The sequence below is a fragment of the Aotus nancymaae genome, unplaced genomic scaffold (assembly GCF_030222135.1).
Source record: "Aotus nancymaae isolate 86718 unplaced genomic scaffold, 86718_ANA_hifiasm-v0.15.2.pri h1tg000030l, whole genome shotgun sequence".
Lineage (NCBI taxonomy): Eukaryota > Metazoa > Chordata > Mammalia > Primates > Aotidae > Aotus > Aotus nancymaae.
In genome coordinates this window covers 13,010,286-13,032,683 of record NW_026988443.1, presented here as the reverse complement: position 1 = coordinate 13,032,683, position 22,398 = coordinate 13,010,286, and the positions used below count along the sequence as shown (strand labels likewise).

At 48.4% G+C, this 22,398-nt stretch overlaps 1 protein-coding gene and 1 non-coding gene across 2 annotated transcripts in view; both read left to right on the top strand.

Moving 5' to 3' along the window:
- Nucleotides 1-1,050: 1,050 nt before the first annotated feature.
- Nucleotides 1,051-22,398, top strand: part of KIFC3 (kinesin family member C3) — a 91,543-nt gene continuing 70,195 nt past the window's right edge. The window contains exon 1 of the transcript XR_010344843.1: nucleotides 1,051-1,266. The gene's annotated coding sequence lies outside the window, so the exon portion shown is untranslated. The remainder of the gene's footprint in view (nucleotides 1,267-22,398) is intronic.
- LOC135277353 (U6 spliceosomal RNA) lies at nucleotides 17,325-17,428 on the top strand. The gene has a single exon (XR_010344967.1). It is a non-coding gene; the product is annotated as a U6 spliceosomal RNA (small nuclear RNA).

Sequence of the window (22,398 nt, the reverse complement as noted above, 5' to 3'; positions counted from 1 at the left end):
GGGCTCAAGCAATCCTTCCACCTCAGCCTCCCAAAGTGCTGGGATTACAGGTGTGAGCCGCCTCATCCAGCCTAAATATATTTCCCCTCCCACCCTCCCTCCCTCCCTTCCTTCTTTCCATCCTTCCTTCCTTCCCTCCCTCCCTCCTTCCCTCCTTCTCTCCTTCCCTCCTTCCTTCCTTCCTTCTTTCCTTCCTTCCTCCTTCCTCCCTCCTTCCCTTCCTTTCTTCCCTTCCTCATTCCTCCCTCCCTCCTTTTTTCCTTCCTTCCTCCTTTTTCCCTCCTTTCCTTCTTTCTTTCCTTCCATCCCTTCCTCCTTCCCTCTCTTCCTTCCTTCCCTCCCTTCCTTCCTTCTTTCCTTCCTTCCCCCTTCTTCCATCCTTTCCCTTCCCTTTTTCCTTTCCTTTCCTTTCCTTCTTCCCGCCCTCCCTTCCTTCCTTGATAGAGTCTTGCCCTGTCACCTCAGGCTGGAATGCAGTGGGGTAATTTGGCTCACTGCAACCTCCATCTCCTGGGTTCAAGAGATTCTCATGCCTCAGCCTCCGGAGTAGCTGAGATTACAGGTGTGCGCCACCACACCTGGCTAATTTTTGTATTTTTAGTAGAGATGGGATTTTGCCATGTTGGCCAGGCTGGTCTCCAAATGCTGGCCTCAAGCAATCCGCCCACCTTGGCCTCCTAAAGTGCTGGGATTACAGGCATGAGCCACTGCATCCGGCCTAAATATATTTCTCATACCACAGAATCACAAAGGAAAACAAACTTCTTTTTATAGGCCATTTCTTTGTTTAGCTCATAAAGGAGTTATCCCAGGTCACACTAAAGCTCATGAAATTCATATAAGTAGAAGGTTTCTCAAAACCCACCCTGGAGTGTTTGTTTGGGAAAGAAATTGTACCTGTCAGAAGGAAACGAAAGTGAATGGGTGGCACAGCCTGGAACCAGCTGCAGGGGTGACACTTCTAATCTGCTTTTCTCATTCTCGTTAACAACCAGATGGAGTGGGGGAGAAAGGAGGGAGGATGGGCTGTCTGTGACCAGCTTCCTTAAAGGGTTTGACATGAGAATTTGCATCTGTTCGGGCTGAACAGCACGGTCACTCTCCGCCCAGGTGGCGGGTTTCTCAGCAGAGGTTGCATTCCAGCGTCTGCAGAGAGCCCACTTCGGTTAGGGTCACCCTCCACCCGCCTTCTTCAGTAATCAGGATTTTTATTTAGAAAGCCTGCAAAGCCCTGCGTCCAGGTTGGAGGCAGCCGGGAGCCCACAGGTAGGGAAGGGATGCGTAGCTCCTGGCTCTGTCTGCTTCTCCCGGCCTTATTTGAGGTCTGGAACCAGGAGCCCCACAGTGCTCTCGGGGCAGCAGAGGACCCAGCAGTGTGGTCCTCTACTGCCCAGCTCCACCCAGGGACAGGGGTGGAGCTCTCCCTCCACCTGGCCACCACCGGCCCCTGGAGGTCCAGCCCCTTCCTGCTCTGGTGGGGAGGGAGTGGGCACAGGCTTACAAGGGTCCTGGCATGGCAGGGAAGGGTCTCCAGGCCCCTCGCCCCATCTCCTTTCCCCCCATCTCCTCTCCTGTGGGGCAGGGAAATCAAACGCATTTCCTCTGTTCTCTTTTTCATCTTTGTTTTCACGAAAACCCCACAGCTCTCAGGGCACCCCCTTCCTTTCACAAATATTTACAGAACCCCCTGTAAGTGTCAGACTCTACCAGCTGCCCGGGAGACACTGGCAAACGATGTAGAAAGATCTCCACCTCTCAGGCGAGTCTCCCTCATAGAGGAAAAGAGGGAATAAATAATAGGCACGAAAATACATTGACATTTTGTCTGTTGGAAGGTGTTAAATGCGACGACTAAAAAACAAAAACGAACCAACCAAACAGCAGAGTAAGGGGTGCCAAGAGCTGGGGCAGAGGTGGAAGACGAGGAGTGAGCTGTGGTTTTAACTGAGGAGATCAGGGAGAATTTTCTTGAGGAACAGGCGCCTGAGCAGGTGTGGAGGGAGGGAGGGAGCCCTGTGGATATCTGGGGAAAGAGTGTCCAAGGTGGAAGAACCCATGCCAAGGCCCTGGGGCTGTCTGGCAGATTTTAGGAGCAGAGCAAAGGTGTCGGGAGGGACAGGAGGCTTGGAGCAGAGAGGGCTTGAGTGCCACTGCAAAACCTTAGTTTTACTGGAAGCGATATGGGGGCTATTGGGAATAAATGTTTGTTAGAAATAGCTGCTCAGTGCCGCAAAGAAAAATCGGCACTGAGACAAAGGATCTTTCACCAACGCAATTTTTGCTTCCTGAACTGCAGGAGGGGTACTCTCGCTAGCCATCTTGCCATAAGAGTGGCACAGATGGCTTTGGGCAGAGAGTGATGTGATTGGCTTCGGTTTTAACAGGATCACTCAGGCCACTGAGTTGGGAGGTGATTGCAGCTGGTCAAGGACTATTGCAGGAGTCTAGGGAGACAAGGTGGGACAGTGGCGGTGATGAGAAATGGGCAAATTCTGGGTCATATTTGAAGGTCGAGCCAGCAGGAGTTGTAACTGAGAGGATGTAGGATGTGAACGAGAGTGGGAGTCCACGATGCCTGCAGTGTGCATGGAGTCACAGAAAGGATCCAGGTGCTATTAGCTGGGATGAGTAGGCTGGAGGAGAAACCAGATTTGTGGGGAATGAAAATCAAAGTTCCAGTTTGGACGTCTTGAATTCCCACTTGGCTGTCAGGAGCCTAGTTCAGTTCATTTTTGTCTCCCTGCTATAAAAATTTTAATTCTTCTCAAGACCGTATGGGCTGCAGAGGAGACGCACTGGCTAAATGACCCAAAGGGCAACATTTCAAGAACCCTGCTGGTGACTTGGGTCAGTCCCTGGAAACTGAAGATCCTGTCCTCAAAGCCTTTTCATTGCTGAGCTAATGACTGAATGCCTGCCTTGTTCAACACCACAGCCGCTGCAGGGTCCAGCTAGGAATTGGTGAACCAAGCAGAAAATTCCAGGGCACAGGCTGCTGTGGGCTCCAGAGTAGAAGACTGTGCTCCCGCAGCCTGTTAGAGCAAGACGACTGCAGGCTGCCATGTTTGCAGTTCCAGCCCTGGTGTGGCTCTGTTCGAACACCTGGGCCCTGCGGAGGGGGCGGCGGGGAGAGTGGGACAGAGACCCCAGCACAGGCCAGGAGGAGGCCCCTGGCTGGCACTGGCCCAGCCCTACCACCTCCAATGAAGATATTCTTGCTGAACTCCAATCCCTCTCCCCAGGGAGCATCCTGATCTCAGAGACACGAGGCTATGGCTTTCAGGTAAGGGACCTGCACCAGAGCTTGCCAATGGGTTTATGCTGCCTTTTTTTTTTTTTTTTTTAACGCTCCCCACCAAGACGGAGTCTTGCTCTGTTGTCCAGAGCTGGAGTGTAATGGGGTGATCTTAGCTCATTGCAACCTCCGCCTCCAGGGTTCAAGCGATTCTTCTGCCTCAGCTTCCCAAGTAGCTGGGATTACAGGAGAATGCCACCACACTCAGCTAATTTTTGTATTTTTAGTAGAGATGGGGTTTCACCATGTTGGCCAGGCTGATCTTGAACTCCTGACCTTGTGATCTGCCCGCCTCAGCCTCCCAAAGTGTTGGGATTACAGGCATGAGCCACCGTGCACAGCCTAGGCTGCCCTTAGATCAAGGAAAGAAACCCTTTTTTTTTTTGAGGTGGATTCTCACTCTCTTGCTCAGGCTGGAGTGGAGTGGTACAATTTTCGCTCACCGAAATCTTCATCTCCCAGGTTCAAGTGATTTTCCTGCCTCAGCCTCCCAGGTAGCTGGGATTACAGGTGTGCACCACCATGCCCAGCTATTTTTGTATTTTTTTTTTTTAAAGATGGGGTTTCACCATGTTGGCCAGGCTGGTCTTAAACTCCTGACCTCAGGTGATCCACCCACCTCAGCCTCCCAAATGCTAGGATTACAGGTGTGAGCCACCACGCCCGGCTTATTTTTGTATTTTTAGTAGAGACAGGGTTTCACCATGTTGGCCAGGCTGGTCTGGAACTGCTGACCTCAAGTGATCTGCCTGCCTTGACCTCCCTAAGTGCTAGGATTACAGGTGTGAGCCACCACGCCCAGCCAAGGAAAGAAACATCTCCAGGGTGAAGTATTGATGCTTTCCTTTAGGTCTTGCAAACATGTCTGAAGATTATTCAATTTAGATATTTCCAGTATCTTCTATATTCTCAGAAGCTCCTGCCAACTGCCAGATCTGACTCACAGAGCACCAGGGATTTTGTTTGTTTGTGTCATATTTTTCATAGAGATGGGATCTTGCTGTGTTGCCCAGGCTGGTCTTGAACTCCTGGGCTCAAGTGATCCTCTCGTCTCAGCCTCCTGGAATTCTGGGATTACAGGCTGAGGTCAGGAGTTCCAGACCAGCCTGGCCAATATGGTGAAACTCCATCTCTACTAAAAATACAAAAATTAGCTGGGCATGGTGGCGCACGCCTATAATCCTAGCTACTTGGGAGGCTGAGGCAGGAGTATTGCTTGAACCTGGGACCATTTTTAAGACCATTTTTCTAATGATGAGTTTCTATGCAGCCAGGGCATCAGGGCATCAGAACCCAGCACCATCAGTTCTTGGCAAGGGCCTTGAGCGAGTCACTGGATCAGCCTGCATGTCAGTTTCCGCCCTTGTGACATGGGCTAACAGCACGTGGTGATAAGGTGAAACAGGTGAAGTGCATGGCCCTGAACCTTGTTGGCAGGAAGTGCCCAGTAAAGGGTGGTCAGTGTTCACGTTCCGACTGTCTCATGGGTGAATCTCTGTCCAGTGGTTCAGAATTAATTGAAAATCCTTTAATCTGAAACATTTTGCCCTGATTTGCCTATGAGATTATTTTATACACAGTTCCTGGCACAGAGTAGGGGCTGTATGATATTTATTTATTTTTATTTTTATTTATTTATTTATTTATTGAGACAGAGTTTAATTCTTGATGCCCAGGCTGGAGTGCAATGGTGCAATCTCTTCTCACTGCAACCTGCCTCCCAGGTTCATGCGATTCTCCTGCCTCAGCCTCCCAAGTAGCTGGAACTATAGATAGGTGCCACCACACCTGGCTAATTTTTGTATTTTTAGCAGAGACAGGGTTTTGCCTTGTTGGTCAAGCTGGCCTTGAACTCCTGTCCCTCAGGTGATCTGCCTGCTTCAGCCTCCCAAAGTGCTGGGATTACAGGCATGAGCCACTGTGCCCGGCTATGCTCTATATTTATTTAGAGGATTTTTTTTTTTTTTTTTTTTTTTTTTTTGTGATGAAGTTTCACTGTTGTTGACCAGGCTAGAGTGCAATGATGCAATCTTGGCTCACTGCAACCTCCCAGGTTCAAGCAATTCTCCTGCCTCAGCTTCCTGAGTAGCTGGGATTACAGGTGCCTGTCACTACACCTGGCTAATTTTTGTATTTTTAGTAGAGATGGGGTTTCACTATGTTGGCCAGGCTGGTCTCAAACTCCTGCCCTCAGGCTATCCGCCTGCCTCAGCCTCTCAAAGTGCTGGGATTACAGGCATGAGCCACTGCACCGGCCTATTTAGAGGAGTTTGAACTCCACTGCATGACCTGGTGTTGGGATCTGAACTCTCTATATACTGTCTGTGTGATCTCAGGCAAGTCACAAAACATCTCCTAACCGTCAGTTTTTGGACTTATTAAAATGGGAATAGTGGGCTATTACTGGGATGCTATAATAAGATAATGTAATAATGGGGTATTATGGGATGCAAAGAGAAAGTAGGCGACAGGGGCTGTGAGTCAGTGGCCAAGTTGTTAGTCTGATTGAACAGTGTTACTGAATTATGAAATTGAATTATTGATTATTATTGGATTGTTTTTGCTGCTATTGTTGTTCTCATTGTTGATAAAATGGTGGCCCCAAAGGCAGGCGTTGGATGTGAGGTTTTGAGTGATTCCCGCTCTGCTGCGCTGGACTGCATGAATTATTTACAAGTTTGTTATCCAGTTCTACTTGATGGATTGATTCCTTCACTCCATAAATATGCAGTGAATGTCCACTCTGTAATGTTCCAGGCATGGGGGGCTCTGACCCTGAACCGGCCAGCATACTTCTGACCCCCTGGAGCTTGCATTCCAGGTGGGGGAGGCAGTTAGTGAACAAGATCATTTCAGACAGGGCTAAGAAGCACGAGGAGATTGGTTGTTGTTTTGTTTTGAGACAAAGTATCGCCCTGTCCCCTAGATCATGCAGTGGCATGATCTCAGCTCACTGCAACCTCCACCTCCCGGGTTCAAACAATTCTCCTGCCTCAGCCTCCCAAGCAGCTGGGTGTACAGGAACGTGCCACCATATCCACCTAATTTTTTGTATTTTTAGTAAAGATGGGGTTTTGCCATGTTGCCCAGGCTAGTCTCGAACTCCTGGCCTCAAGTGATCCACCCACCTCAGCCTCCTAAACTGCTGGGATTACAGGCGCGAGCCACTACGCCTGGCCTGGGTTTCATTTTAATGTAGCAGGGAACTTTAGGAGGGTGGCAGCTCTTCCTCCGGGTGTTTTGTGGGTCGTTTCCCTACCTCCTTCAGGTCTTAGATGCCCTTTTCAGCAGGGCCTTCCCCGACCACCCTACTAGAAATTACAACTCCCAACTTAAAGACCTGGAGCCAGGTGCAGTGGCTCATGCCTGTAATCCTAGCACTTTGGGAGGCCAAGGCGGGCAGATCACAAGGTCAGGATTTCGAGACCACCCTGGCCAACATGGTGAAACCCTGTCTCTACTAACAATACAAAAATTACCTGGGTGTGGTGGCGGGCACCTGTAATCCCAGCTACTCGGGAGGCTGAGTCAGGAGAATCACTTGAACCCCGGAGGTGGAAGTTGCAGTGAGCTGAGATCATGCCACTGCATTCCAGTCTGGGTGACAGAGCGAGACCCTGTCTTCAAAAAAAAAAAGAGCTGGAAAAAAATCCAGCCACCCACTCCTCCACGTCCTCCTTTGAATTATTTTTCTCCACCACTCTTATACTCCTCAACCACACCCTACATTTCACTCTTTAATTTTCGTCTATTGTTCTCTCTTTGCTAATAATGCAAGGTCCAGCAAGGGCTAGAACAGCGCTGCCCAGAATAGGTATGCAAATATTGCTGAAGGAGAGACTGGAGAACGTGATAGGGTTGAAGCTGTGGCTTCATAAGGTCCCTCTGGCTGCCTGGTGAAGGAGAATTGCCAGAGGGCCAGAGTGTGGACACAGGAAGCCTAGTGTCCACCAGTGAGGAAGCTTCCAAAGACATCTGGGACACAGGTGGGAGGTGGCCAGGCTTGACATTGTCTTGCATGTAGAACCCACTTGACTTGGTGACAGCTGGCGTAAGGAGGGAGAAAACCTGTGCTAGGTTTATTTAACTTTTACTTTTTGGAGGCAGAGTCTTGCTATGTTGCCCTGGCTGGTCTTGACTCCTGAGTTCAAGAATCCTCCCTAGTTGCTAGAATGATAGGATGAGCTGCTATGTCTGGTAAACTAGGGTTTTGTTTGTTTTTGAGACAAAATCTCACTCTGTCGCTCAGGCTGGAGTGCAGTGGCATGATCTCAGCTCACTGCAACCTCCGCCTCTCAGATTCAAGCAATTCTCCTGCCTCAGCCTCCCAAATAGCTGGAATTACAGGCATATACCACCATGCCCAGTTAATTTTTGTATTGTTAGTAGAGACTAGGTTTTGCCACATTGGCCAGGCTGGTCTTGAACTCCTGACCTCAAGTGATCCACCTGCCTCGGCCTCCCAAAGTGCTGGGATTACAGGCGTGAGCCATCGTGGCTGGCTAACCTAGGTTTTTTGACCTGAGCAACTGGAGCCGTTTACTGAGACTGGGAAGGCTAGGGAGGAACAGGCCAGTGAGGGGACAATCCCATTTGAGGAGTCAGTTCAAGGAGTCTATTAGGCAGCCGACAGTGGAGTTGTCAGTGGAAATGGATGGTGATGAAAAGGAAAGTGCTTAAAATAGTGGAGAAGCTGCCAGATTGACAAATATGAGTTGCTCAAGGATGATGGAATTTTGGATCCGGGGCAGGGGAGGGGAACCTAAAACTTAGATATAAGTTTGGACAAATAAACTAACACTTTTATTACATTCAAATGTAAAGCCACGAATAACGTTAGCCAAAATGCATGCATTTTCACATCACAGGAAGCGCTTTAGGATAAATTTCAATGAAATTTAAAATAAAATGAAGAGAACGATGATTGGGAGGTCTACAATTTATAGGGGTTTTTTGAGGGGGTGTTTCAGTTATAGAGACATTTATAAATAATCCTTATTATTATTATTATTATTATTGAGACATGGTCTTGCTCTGTCACCCAGGCTGGAATGCAGTGGCACAATCATAGCTCACTGTAGCCTCTACCTTCCCATCCCAAGTGATCCTCCTACCTTAGCCTCCCAAGTAGTTGGGACCACACGTGTGCACCACCATGCCTGGAATTTTTTTTTTCTTTTTTTTAGAGACAGGGTCTCCCCGTATTGCCCAGGCTAGTCTTGAACTCCTAAGCTCAAGGGCTCCTCCTGCCTTGGCCTCCCCAAAGTGCTGGGATTACAGGCATGACCCACCACACCCAGCTAATCTTTATTATTTTAGAGGGGGCATATCACCACCCCAAATATGACTTCTTTTTTATTTTTTTAGAGACAGGGTCTCCCTCTGTCACCCAGGCTGGAGTGCAGTGGCTTGATCATAACTCACTGCAGCCTCAACCTCCTGGCCTCAAGTAATCCTCCCGCCTCAGCCTCCCCAAGTGCTGATGTTACAGGTGTGAGCCACTGTGCCCAGCCTCAAAATAAGGGTTCTTTAACAGAACACTATTCTCAGTTTTAGGAAAAGACCCCATGTATCTCCCCACTAATCCCCCACTCTGCACCTTGCTGGTCAGGCCTCCTCAGTGTTCCCAGGGGCCATTTCATCCACGTCATCTTTCCACCAAGAGCGTAACACAGCTACACACGGTGGTGCCTTTTTGTCGTTTGATTTCCACACACAGAGACACTACAGATTTTTATGGGATGGGATTTGCGGTAACTCTAAGGTGCAGGAGTGGCTCGGGAAGCAAAGATGACAAGGGCAAACCGGTGAAGAAATGGATTAAGCAAAGCTATGATCAAGCATAACCCGATGGGCTTCTTGAAAGCATTTTGCTTTTTGTCAAATGGAAGCTGCAACACCATAGCAATTTCAGCTTGTTCTTCCTCCCGGGGAAGTCACAAAAGCAATATTTTCCACCTAAAGATTTTCCTGTCCCTGTGAAAATGATTTGCTGATGGCGCCTGTTTTCCCACTCGGGACTGTGCTTTTGGAACACCGTCTTGTCTACACGCACTTGGTAATAGATATGCATGAAGCTGCGCCTTTGAGAGAAATTGCTGCAGACAAGAGCAGGCAGGGCTGTAACCAGGTGGCTGTGTCTGGAACTCCCGGGGTGTGTTTAGTATTCCATGTGTGTCAGCCTCAAAAATTGCATGGTTGCAAGGACCCAGCCAGGGCTGCCTCTTGTATTTGCTGTGCAGTTTGTGGGGCGCAGGAATTCTGAATCTCAGAGGCTGCTTGGAGGAGGTTTGTAGCTGAGCCATCAGCTGCTCTTGCAGGTGAATTCGAGTTTAATTCCATCCCCAGCTGCGAGGCTTGGGAGGCTGCTCGTCTCCTACATTTTTCTCTTTGTTCTTTGGCAGCAGATTTGCTTGCAATGTGTGGTTTGGTGCAGAAAACAACTGCTCCTTCAGAAGATGAAAGGTGATTCTGCACTCTTGACAGACTTAAGCTGTGCTATGCTAACTCCTCATCTTATTTTTTTTCCCTAACCCCGGCTACTTGACCCTGGTTCAGTGGCCCACCGGGAGTTAGCCGACCTGGGTCTGGGCTGAGCTCTGCCACAGCCACTCTGTATGGCCCTTCACCTGAACCTCAGCGTTCCATGCACACAGTGAGCAAGTTCACCATCGGCTCCACCGCCTTTACACGGTGAGGTTGGCTCTGCCTGCTGTGGATGTTCTGAGGTAGGGGGTTTTCTGTGCACTGTTAAAGACCCGATTCCCAAGGCCTTGTCTGGGAGCAGTACCAACCCCTCCAATTATGAAGACTAATGGGGGAAACAGACACACCCTCATCCTTGCACATCCCTGAGGACACGTGTCTGCCCACACCTGCCCAGAACAAATGCTGGGAAAATGAAAATGTCAATTACATGGTTGCTACGGCAACCTGGTCTCATGTTTGCTGCATTTTCTTTCTTTTTTTTTTTTGAGACTGAGTCTTGCTCTGTCACCCAGGTTGGAGTGCAGGGACACTATCCTGACTTACTGCAACCTCTGCCTCCCGGGTTCAAGCGATTCTCCTGCCTCAGCCTCCTGAATAGCTGGGGTTACAGGCTCGCACCACCACGCCTGGCTAATTTTTGTGTTTTTAGTAGAGATGGGGTTTTGCCATGTTGCCCAGGCTGGTCTCGAACTCCTGGGCTCAAGTGATCCACCCACCTCCGCTTCCAAAAGTGTTTGGATTACAGGCGTGAGCCACCGCCTGGCCCTGCTGCTACATCGTCAGTGTCATTTTTTTTTCTATTGAGTTAATTGAATTCCTTGGTTGTCGCCCTCACTCCCCAACTCTGTCACCCTTGCAAAACACTTACACACACAAACGCACACACACTATACACACTGATTTCTAAAGACTAGGAGAGCCTCTGATGTATCTTTAAAGGGCTGAGATAAGGCAGGGTACAGTGGCTCACACCTGTAAGCTCAACACTTTGGGAGACCAAAGCAGAAGGATCGATCACTTTATACCAGGAGTTTGAGACCAGCCTGGGCTATACCACAAGAACCCATCTCTACAAAAATTTTTAAAAAAATTGTGGGATATGATGGTGTGTGCCTGTAGTCTCAGCTACTCAGGAGGCTGAGGTGGAAGGATTGCATCAGCCCAGGAGTTAGAGGCTGCAGTGAGCTATGATGGCACCACTATACTCCAGCCTGGGCAACAGAGCAAGACCCTGTCTCAAAAAAAAAATAAGAACAAAAATACACAAATGGCTGAGATGAAAGCCAGGAGAATGGTTTTGGAGCAAGACGGTACATTTTTTTTTTCTTTTTGTGCCTTTTTGGGTAGTTCAATTAGACAGAGGACATTTGCAACCTTAGACCAGAAAATCTCTACCATTAATTCTCTTCTTGACCTTGGCCAGAGCTGCTCAACTTCTGCCCAGAGGCTTAGCTCTTCATCAAGAGAAAATAATGCTCTTAGCTCCACCACGCTGATAAGGGCCAAGGAGAAAATGCCTGCACTGGCCAGGCACAGTGGCTCACACCTGTAATCCCAGCACTTTGGAAGGCTGAGCAGGGAGGATCTCTTGAGCCCAGGAGTTCCAGACCAGCCTGGGCAGCATGGTGAAACCTTGTCTCTAACAAAAATACAAAAATTAGCCAGGCATGGTGGAATGCCTGTAGTCCCACCTACTTGGAAGCCTGAGGTGGGAGGATCTCTAAACCCCAGGAAGGTAAAGTCTACAATGAGCCCATGACCTTGATACTGCATTCCAGCCTGGGTGACAGAGGCCTTGACTCAAAACAAAGCAGAAAATTCCTGCACCAATCTGAGTTCCCTGAGAAGTGCAACCCAAATGCCAGCTTCAGGCTGGTGACTGGGTTTCACTCTGGAATCTAGTGTGTTCTGGGCTGGAAATGAGGGCCTGGAGACAGGTTCCCCGGCTGGATGGAGTTTTTGTTTTTTCTCTCTTTTTTCTTTTTTGAGACGGAGTCTCCTCTGTTGCCCAGGCTGGAGTGCAATGGTGCGATCTCAGCTCACTGCAACCTCTGCTTCCCAGGTTCAAGCCATTTTTATGGCACACACCACTATGTCAGGCTAATTTTTGTATTTTCAGTAGAGACAGAGTTTCTCCATGTTGGCCAGGCTGGTCTGGAACTCCTGACCTCAAGTGATCCACCTGCCTCGGCCTCCCAAAGTGTTGGGATTACAGGTGTGAGCCACCGCGCCTGGGCTGGAATGGAGTTTTATTAGCCACAAAACTTTGGGTGAATCACTCAAAACTGGGTGAATCACAGTTCCTCTGTTCCTAGTCTATGAAACAGGGCTGACAAGAGTAGTACTTACCTCATTGGGTTGTTCTGGTAACCTAATAAAATACCAAAGAAAATGCTAACATGTAATAAGTACCCAGTAGATGTTAACTCCTATTATATTAGTACTGGTCGCCACGAGAAATCCACAAAGGAAAACTGTACTGTCAAGTGATCATAGTGCTTTAACGTCCTATACTCGCATCTTTGCTGCTTTCTGAAATGCATTCCAGTTTCATCTTTTAGAGCAGGCTGAGACACGAGAAACACACATTCATTTTTTTCTCCCTGGTGATCAATGAGCTCATTGGATTTTGATATTTTCCATTTTGTCTTGTTTTTAAATAAGTCGTTTGCTAGTTTCTGTTGCCAAAACCTTCTGATGAAATCATCTATCACTGACTCTTCAAATATCGGTGCTATTGTGCCTTGGTGGAAGAGGCTGCATCTCTCCCATGACTGTAACTAGAATAAAAGATAGAACCCGCCTCTGTTCTTACTCATGGAAGGAGGGGCCTGCAGAGAGCCAGTCTTAGCAAAGATGAAAGCACAAGAAAGCAGCTTTTCTGTTGCATTTTTTTTCCTCCCAAATTTTACTATCATGTCCAAGGATCTCCCTCTGTTTCTCAGATCTACCTCCTTGGGAAAGGATATTGGTGGCAGTGATGGCAAAGGTTTGAGCACAGCTCATGAATCGCTGCCTCTGCAGAGTTGCATGCAGTTTAGACACCAACAGGTAACACCCAATCTAGATGGTACCTAAAGGTATTTTTGCAGGGCACAGTGGCTCATGTCTGTAATCCCAGCACTTTGGCAGGCTGAGGCAAGAGGATTGCTTGAGGCCAGGAGTTCAAGAGCAATCTGGGCAACATAGTGAGACCCAGTCTCTACAAAAATAAAAAAAATTAGCCAGGCGTGTGACATGTGCCTGTAGTCCCAGCTATTCAGGAGGCTGAGGAGGGAGGATGGCTTGAGCCAGGGGATTGAGGCTACAGTGAACCATGATGGTACCACTGCACTGCAGCCTGGGCAACAGAGCAAGAACCTGTCTCTAAAAATAATAAAATTATAAATAAATAAAAATTTAAAGATATTTTTATTTTACAGAGACTTCAGAATTTTAACACTTTGAAAAAAGGATTGGCCAAGCATAGTGGCTCACGCCTGTAATCCAAGCACTTTGGAGGCCAAGGCAGGCGGATCACCTGAGGTTGGGAGTTCAAGACCAGCCTGACCAACATGGTGAAACCCCGTCTTTTAAAAAAAAAAAGAAAAAGAAAAAGAAAAAAGGATCAAGGTGAAATGTTTACTGAATAATGAATGAATTGTATAATGTGTAAAACTTTTGAGATAATTTTTTTTTAATGTTTTAAAAATGTCAGGTGGGCTGGGCAGGGAGCTCACGTCTGTAATCCCAGCACTTTGGGAGGTTGAGGCAGGCAGATCATGAGGTCAGCAGTTTGAGACCAGCCTAACTAACATGGTGAAACCCTGTCTCTACTAAAACTACAGAAAAAATTAGCCAGACGTGGTGGCACATGCCTGTAATCCCAGCTACTCAGAAGGCTGAGGCAGGAGAATCGCTTGAACCTGGGAGGCAGAGGTTGCAGTGAGCCAAGATCACGCCATTGCCCTCCAGCCTGGGCAACAGAGTGAGACTCCATCTCAATAAAAAAGAAAAGTCAGGAGTGCAGTTTGCTCAGGGACAAACCAATGTTTCCCAGCCTAGAATATTTAAGACCAGGAGAGCTCCACTAAGAAACAGTACTGGCTGGGCGCAGTGGCTCATGCCTATAATCCCAGCACTTTGGGAGGCCGAGGCAGGCGGATCACCTGAGGTCAGGAGTAGGAGTTCAAGACCAGCCTGGCCAACATGGTGAAACCCTGTCTTTAAAAAAAAAAAGAAAGAAAGAAAGAAAGAAAGAAAGAAAGAAAAGAAACAGTGCTGGGAGATTATTTTCATAGATGGTAACCTTTTGGAATTTTTCATTAAATAATTTATTTGATAAGATGTTGCTATAGTACATATATTACTTTAAAAGTAAATGCATTGCTAAATATTAAATATTACTAAACTAAGTATATGTAGGAAGTATGATATCACTTTTAAAAATGCTACCGATACTCCCTAGGTCTGAGCCCAAGCTCCTTTAAAGAGAGATGGCCATAAATTCCTCTTCAGTAATTTTAGGACCTCTCCCCTCCCTAGGTGTCACCACAATGAGAAACTCATCACAATGGGAAACTCACCCAAAGTGAATTTTATTTATACATATATATAAATATATTTATATATATAATATATATATATATAGTTGACAGAGTAAGACTGTTTCAAAATATATATATATAATATGTAAAAAAATGTGTGTGTGTGTATATAATATGTAAAAAAAGTGTGTGTGTGTATATAGTGAGCACACACGGCTCACTACAACCTCTGCCTCCCAGCTTCAAGCGATTCTTCTGCCTCAGCCTCCTGAGTAGCTGGGATTACAGGCACCTGCCACCAACCCTGGCTAATTTTTGTATTTTTAGTAGAGACGGGGTTTCCCCTTGTTGGCCAGATGGGCCTCGAACTCCTGACCTCAGGTGATCCACCCGCCCGGGCCTCCCAAAGTTCTAGGATTACAGGCGTGAGCCACTGAGCCCGGCTGGTTTATACATTTTTAATAAAAGACAAGAAGAGCCAGCTCAACATGATCCTTCGAGCATCCCTCTTTTAAGATATCTTTGCCTAAATATCAGTAGGGATGTTCTAAGGTGGGGAGGGGGTGAGGAGTAGGGGTGATGGGAGAGGATGGACTTTACCCAGAGCCCTCTGTTTTTAAAGGAAAGTGCCTGACTTCTGAAATTAGTTGAAATTTTAAAATCTCCATGGCAAGAAGGCATCAAAGGGTCTTGCTATCTGAAGAGGGTATGTGTGTATTAAGGGAAGGGTGGTATGCTGGGAGAGAAAAAACCACCTTGCGGCCAGGAGCAGTGGCTTATGTCTGTAATCCCAGCACTTTGGGAAGCCAAGGTGGGCAGATCACCTGATAGGTAGGAGTTCTAGACCAGCTTGGCCAACGTGGTGAAATCTCGTCCTTACTAAAAATACAAAAATTAGCCAGATGTGGTGGCGCATCCCAGTTACTTGGGAGGCTGAGGTATGAGAATCGCTTGAAACTGGGCAGTAGAGATTGAAATGAGCCAAGATAGCGCCACTGCATTCTAGCCTGGGCAACAGAGCAAGACTTTGTCAAGAGAAAAAGGTCAGTCAGGCGTGGTGGCTCACACCTGTAATCCCAGCACTCTGGGAGGCCAAGGCAGGTGGATCACTTGAGGTCAGGAGTTTGAGAGCAGCCTGGATAACATAGTGTAACCCCGTCTCTACTAAAAAATCAAGAAATTAGCTGGGCGTGGTGGCCCATGCTTATAGTCCCAGCTACTTGGGAGTCTGAGGCAGGAGAATTGCTTGAACCCAGGAGGCACAGGTTGCAGTGAGCTGAGATTGCGCCATTGCACTCCAGCCTGGGTGACAGAATGAGACTCCGTCTCAAAAAAAAAAAAAAAAGAAAAAAAAATTCACCTTGCAATAAATTATCCTGCTGCAAATGTTTATGTTTAATTCATTTTGTATCCCATCCCTTTCCTGTCAACCCCCAAAGAAATCAAGAGGGATCCAGTTTATATTTGTGCTGTTGGTGGCTTGAATCCCAAAATGTTGGGTACAAACTGATCAGGGTTCCTGGGTCTGCCTGGTGAAGGGCAACCCAAGGTGTCCATGGAGCCCAAGGAAAGTCTAGGCCTTCATTGTTCACCAGGTGTATCCACAGAGAGCTTGTCAGACATGTAGAATCTCAAGGCCCTCTAAAGCTTAAGCTGTATTTCTTTCTTTTCTTTCTTTCCTGTTGCCGAGGTTGGAGTGCAGTGGTATGATCATAGCTCACAGCAGCCTGGACCTCTTGGGTTCAAGCGATCCTCCTGCCTCAGCCACCTGCATAATTGGGACTACAGGCACATACCACCATGCCTGGCTAATTAAAAAACAATTATTTTTATATAGAAACTGGAGTCTTGTGCCCACGTTGCCCAGGTTGGTCTTGAACTCCTAGCCTCAAGTGATCCTCCTGCCTTGGCTTCCTAAAATGTTGGGATTACAGACATGAGCCTTAAGATGCATTTTTTTTTTTGAGATGGAGTTTCGCTCTGTCACCCAGCCTAGAGTGCAATGGCGTGGTCTCAGCTCACTACAACCTTCGCCTCCCAGGTTCAAACAATTCTCCTGCCTCAGCCTCCCAAGTAGCTGGGATTACAGATGCGCACCACCACACCCGGCTAATTTTTGTATTTTTAGTAGAGACAGGGTTTCACCATGTTGATCAGGCTGGTCTCGAACTCCTGACCTCATGATTCACCTGCCTTGGCTTCCCAAAGTGCTGGTATTACAGGCATGAACCACTGTGCCTGGCCAAGATGCATTCTGATAATATCCCAGCTGATTTGTGTGCACAGTGCGGTTTGAAAAGCACTGCTCTTGGAAAGAAGGGGCTGGGTGGGAGTAGCTATTGTTGGAAGAGTTGCAAGAGATTTTGGCTGTGAGAAAGTCCCCTGTAGGGTTAGCAGGGTTCAGGCCCCTGGTGTGAGCAGATGTGGTTCTCACTCTAGCGCTGAGTCGCTGAGACTCCATGACGGGGCAGGCTCACCTGCTGAGCAACAGCACTGCTCACCGGGATGGAACTCCCAGCTCTGCTTATTACTTAGACCTTTGTTCTAATTTCATGGTTTCTGCCTTGGGTTGTGTCATCCTGGACTTGCAAGGCTTAAGTGTGGCGTAAGTCACCGTCACCAGGGCTGATGAATTTCACATTCTGGTGACGCCTTAATTGAAGGTGAGGCTCTCCTTTCATTAGCAAGATTCCCAGCTCCTGTCTAAACTGTCACCTCAAAGACCTGGGGAAAGAGAGAGGCTGACCTCATGGTGTGCCCTCAGTTACTGTGGGTTTGATGGCTTCTCTAAATCTATCAACGTCTCAGGCAAGCCTGTGGCATAATTACTCAAGACCTTGGGAATGTTGGCATCGAGGATTTTGTTTCTCAAACCAATGAATAAATATTTTCCTGGCTCTTATTCCTTGCAACTGCTTTACTACAGAAAAAAGCATTTTATTTCAGCCAATTCTCACTACCATCCTTTGGGGGAAGGGGGTTGCTATTATTCCCAGTTTACAGAAAGGAAAACTGTTCGCTTCGGCAGCACATATACTAAAATTGGAATGAGACAGAGAAGATTAGCATGGCCCCTGCGGAAGATGACATGCAAATTCATGAAGCGTTCCATATTTTTGCTGGCGTGATGGCTCATGCCTGTAATCCCAGCACTTTGGGAGGCCGAGGTGGGTGGACCACAAGGTTAGGAGTTTGAGACCAGCCTGGCCAAAATAGTGAAACCCCGTCTCCACTAAAAATACAAAAAAAAAAAAAAATTAGCTGGGCATGGTGGCGCATGCCTGTAATCCAGCTACTCAGGAGGCTGAGGCAGGAGAATTGCCTGAACCCAGGAGGCGGAGGTTGCGGTGAACCGAGATTGCGCCATTGCACTCCAGCCTGGGTAGCAAGAGTGAAATTCCGTCTCAAAAAAAAGAAAAAAAAATACAAAAAATTAGCCAGGCGTGGTGGCGAGCATCTGTAATCCCAGCTACTCAGGAGGCTGAGGCAGGAGAATCACTTGAACCCGGGAGGGAGAGGTTGCAGTGAGCTGAGATCGCGCCATTGCACTCCAGCCTGGTGACAGTGTGAGACTCTGTCTCAAAAAAGAAAGAAAGGAAGAAAGAGAGAGAAAGAAAGGAGGGAGGGAGGGAAGGAAGGAAGGAAAACAGAGAGGTAAAGTCACTTTTTCAAGGTCACAGAGCAAATTAAATGGCTGAGTGGGGACCCAAACCCAGATCTCCCTGTCACCAAAGCCAGTGCCCTCTGTCCTCCCTGGCTATACCTGGACTTCTGAGGACAGAATTCCCCTGCTGGAGCTGTCAATTGTTTTCTTTCGGGTGAATAAGAAAAGCCGGAATGTTCTTTTGGGTGATCGTGGTCATCTTCTCTTGCCTCTCCCAGCTCAGAGGCAAGCATGTTTCCCAGCTTGCCTTGTTCCTCTTCTCTTATGAATGACCTGGCCCTAGAAATGTGGCTTCTCTGCTCCAATGGCTTCTTGGAAGGCCAAAAATTGAGCCTGGGCCACTTGCCCACAGGGATTGTGGCCAGCTGGGCAAATGCCCGTGGCCGACTGGCCATCTGGCCATGACCCTTCCAAGGACAGACGTCAACTCTGCAGCTCCATAAGATTACCCTGAGTAATTGCTTTAATACTGGGGAAGAGGCTGGAGGGTTCTCTGATGGAAATGACCCTGGGAGGGAAACAGCCAAGTTCAAGGTCTGCCTATTCAGGGCTGCATGGTGACTTTCCTGAGACCCAGGCACTTTTGCCTTGATGAGTTCGTTTTGCCACTAAAATGAACATTTAAAAAATAGATTTTTGGCCAGGCATGGTGGCTCACACCTGTAATCCCAGCACTTTGGGAGGCTGAGGCAGAAGTTCCACTTGAGCCCAGGAGTTAAGACCAGCCTGGGTAACATAGTGAGACCTCATCTCTACTAAAAGTTTTTAAAAATTAGCTAGTTACGGTGGCATACGCCTGTGGTCTCAGCTACTCAGGGGCTTGGGGTGGGAGGATTGCTTGAGCCCAGGAGGTCAAGGCTGCAGTAAGCCCTGATTGCACCACTGCACTCCAGCCTGGGCAACAGAGTGAGACCCTGTCTCAAAAAAAAAAAAAAAAAAAAAAGTCAAAGGTTATTCTTTTTTGTTTTGTTTTATGATAGAGTTTCACTCTTGTTGCCCAGGCTGGTGTGCCATGGCGCAATCTCAGCTCACTGCAACCTCTGCCTCCTGGGTTCAAGAGATTCTCCTGCCTCAGCCTCCTGAGTAGCTGAGATTACAGGCATGCACCACCATGCCCAGCTAATTTTGTATTTTTAGTAGAGACGGGGTTTCACCATGTTGGTCAGGCTAGTGTCGAACTCCTGACCTCAGATGATCCACCCACCGTGGCCTCCCAAAGTGCTCGGATTATAGGCATGAGCCACCGTGCCCGGCGGAGGTTATTAATTTTAAAAAATAAATTAAAATAAAAAATAAAAATAGATTTTCCTGCTACAATGGTATAAAGGTAAAAATGTTGATTTTACATATAAAATCATTTTCTTTACCCTAAAAGTTCATTTCCCACCTTCGTTTTCATGAGTCCCTAAAAGTATTATGGGCTCTAATCACTGTGCCTATTAGACCTACTAGAGATGCTGGCCTTGTGCTTGGATTTGTGGTGACCTTGAGTAAGTTGACTGACTTTTTGGGCCTCAGTTTTCTCATCTGTAAAATAGGTATAGCAACAGCGTCTGTTTTAATCCATAGCAAGTGACTAGCAGAGAGGCAGCTTTGTGACTCCTAGTATACAGTTAGGGCTCAATCAGTAATGCTATCAGCGCTGCCCTCTGCTAGGGGATGAGAGGCTTGTGCATGGAGGGGGCTGGGCTTGTGGTGGAGAGGGGCTAAGTGCCTCCTGTGAGGAGTGGGCGGTTCCTCAGGCACTTAACTAAAAGGCCACTAAGGGCAAAGGTGTCTGCTGTCAGCCCTGCTTCCTGCTCCAGTACCATAAAGCATTAGGGCCAGAAGGGTTGTCAGGGCCTGTCCTCTGCCCAGGCCCGAGAGAGACGGGATCCATCAGGACAGAGTTGGGACAAGAACCCACGCTGGGACCCTGGCCCAGTGCCTCAGGGCCCCACCCAGGCTGTCTTCCGAGGTGCCACCCTCAGGTAGATTATGACAAGCAGAGCTCCTTGGCAAGATGTAAACGAGACCTTGCCACATCCTCCCTCTCTCCCTCCCGACACCCACGTTGGCTTCTTGACCTTTCTGCCACTCAGGCCATTTCCTCATGGGCACGTCTGCACACGGGCCTCCACGTGCAGCGCCCAGAGAGGGCTTGCGCTTCAGTGGCGGCACAGCCCCAGGCCGAGTCCCAGTCTACCACTGCCTTACCAGGCAGGTGGCCTCACGTTGGCGTCCTCACCTGAGAAAGAGACCTAAGCACACTTCCCACCTCACAGGACTGTTGCAAAGGTGACATTAGATGATGCTGGTCAAACACTTGCACAGCGACAGGCATGGGCAGGGGCTCCCTCCCTCATGAGAAGGAAGGCGAGGAGGAGGAGGAGGGGCACAGACCGGCATCTTCCATTCTGTCTTCTGGAGGCAGCTCAGGAAGCGCCCCCAAGAGGGCCAGGGGGCAGGCAGGCTGCCTGCGTTACAAATCCCAGCCTGCTCCTTACCGGTGGCATGACTTTAGGCAAGCGCTTCACCTTTCCGTGCCTCAGTTTCCTCACATGAAGAGAGGGTGCAATGATAGAACTCCCCTCAAGGGGTTGTTGGGAGAAATAAGTAACTGACACACCTTAGAGGCTTCAACTGACACCTGGTGTGTGGTTAGTGCTCAGTACGAGGTGAGATATTTTTCTCTTCTTGGGACAAGCCACAGCTGACAAATTGGCTTTCGTCTTCAGGATGGAACCTTCTAGAGCATGGGGTTCCAGAAATGGGAGTTCTCAGTTCCTTCCTCTCCAAAGTATGAGAGACACGTGCCATGCCCACTGGAAGGTTTGTGGCGCGTAGCCCAGGGAAGTTTCTGACCATCCATGGCCGCATGGTTGTTCAAGCCCAAGGGGGTGACTTCTGGACCCCCGAAAATGGCCACGGGACAGGGAGGCTGTGGTCCTGAAAATGGCCGTGATGTGTGGCATAGGCAGCGTGAGGCTCGGGAGAGTGGAAGCTCCAGGAACTCTGATGGAAAGGGTGTTGGGTATCTCTTCCGTGCCAGGCACGGGCCGGCTCTCTGGCTTCGCTCCAAATTTGTACAAACTGCCCTGGGTGACGCTCGTTCCAGTGACTGGCCCAGTGGAGGGTCAGCTAGGGCCCTCGGCTGTCTGGCTTCAGCCCTCGCCACGTCTTCACCATGGGCAGTGCCCTTGGACGTAGAGCCAGCCAGACCCTGAGATGTGGCCTGTGGCCATGGCCCAAGGGAAGTGACTGGCTGCTAAGCCACTGAAGTGAGACCCCGAGCTCACTGATGGCAGGCTCCCACCTGCCACAGGCTGTTCGCAGCTCTGCTTCCTTTTAGCTTTTCTCTTGTGGGATCACTTTAGTCTGATGTGGACACGGAATGAGAGACAGTGGGGTCTGTGCTTTCTGCATGCTACTTTCCTGAAGTGACTCTTGTCACCTGAGCCCTTATTGGCAGCTGGCATAAAATATTAAAGCCTAGCTGAGTGTGTGAGCTGCAGAGCCTTGCTAGCAGGGTCTGGTTTCACAGTCCCGAGGCAGCAGCAGCAGGGAGGGTTTGCCGCGGGCCCCAGCGTCCCGGCACATTGCTGTGGGGAGCAGCCTCACACGTGCTTCTGCTCAGCAGTCACATTCTGGGAGCCTGCGGTCCAGAGCATGACCACGGTGAGAGGTATGTACCCTGGCGGCGGAACGTGATTAGGAATCTAACTTTCGGAGTCAGAACTGAACTCCACTGCGTGTCTCTGTCACCATCAGCAGAAGAAATTGGCAGCTTCCTCTACGATGACCAAGTCAAAACACTCACACACTTGGGCACACACCCACGGGAAAGTCATGGTTTGATACAATTTTCCTGCACCTGTTCTCTTCCCCTCTAACAAGACTTGCTATTGTGGCATCTGTGAGCCTCCCTCTAGAAACTGGAATGCAAAATCATCACATCGTTTTTTGTTTTGTTTTGTTTGGCTTTGTTTTTTTCTGGAGATAGAACTGGTATTTTGCATGATTTTCAAAAGAGTGGTGGTTCCTAACCCAATATTTTTTAATGTTTAAATTTAAATTTAAACACTTAAAAACACTAGCGGTTCCACTTTTAGGAATAGCCACTACCACCTGTAAGTGAGATCAAAGATCTAGGTACGAGGATGTTCCTGGAAGCATGGTGGTTGCAAAAGACTAGAAACAACTTGATTACTTGTTAACAGGGAACTGGTTCAATCAACTGGGTCCACTCTGAAAAAGCATAACCACAGAAGGACAAGTCTGTGTGTGCGATATGGGGAGCTTTCCAACAGGGTGAAGTGTGGCAAGCGGAGCACAGGAGAGCACGTGAACTGTGCTCTGGGCTCTCATGATGCGGGGAGTGGGCATTTTGGGGTGTGGGTTTGTATGTGGGGGCTATTCCAGGAAAAGACCCTCCAGCCACTGGT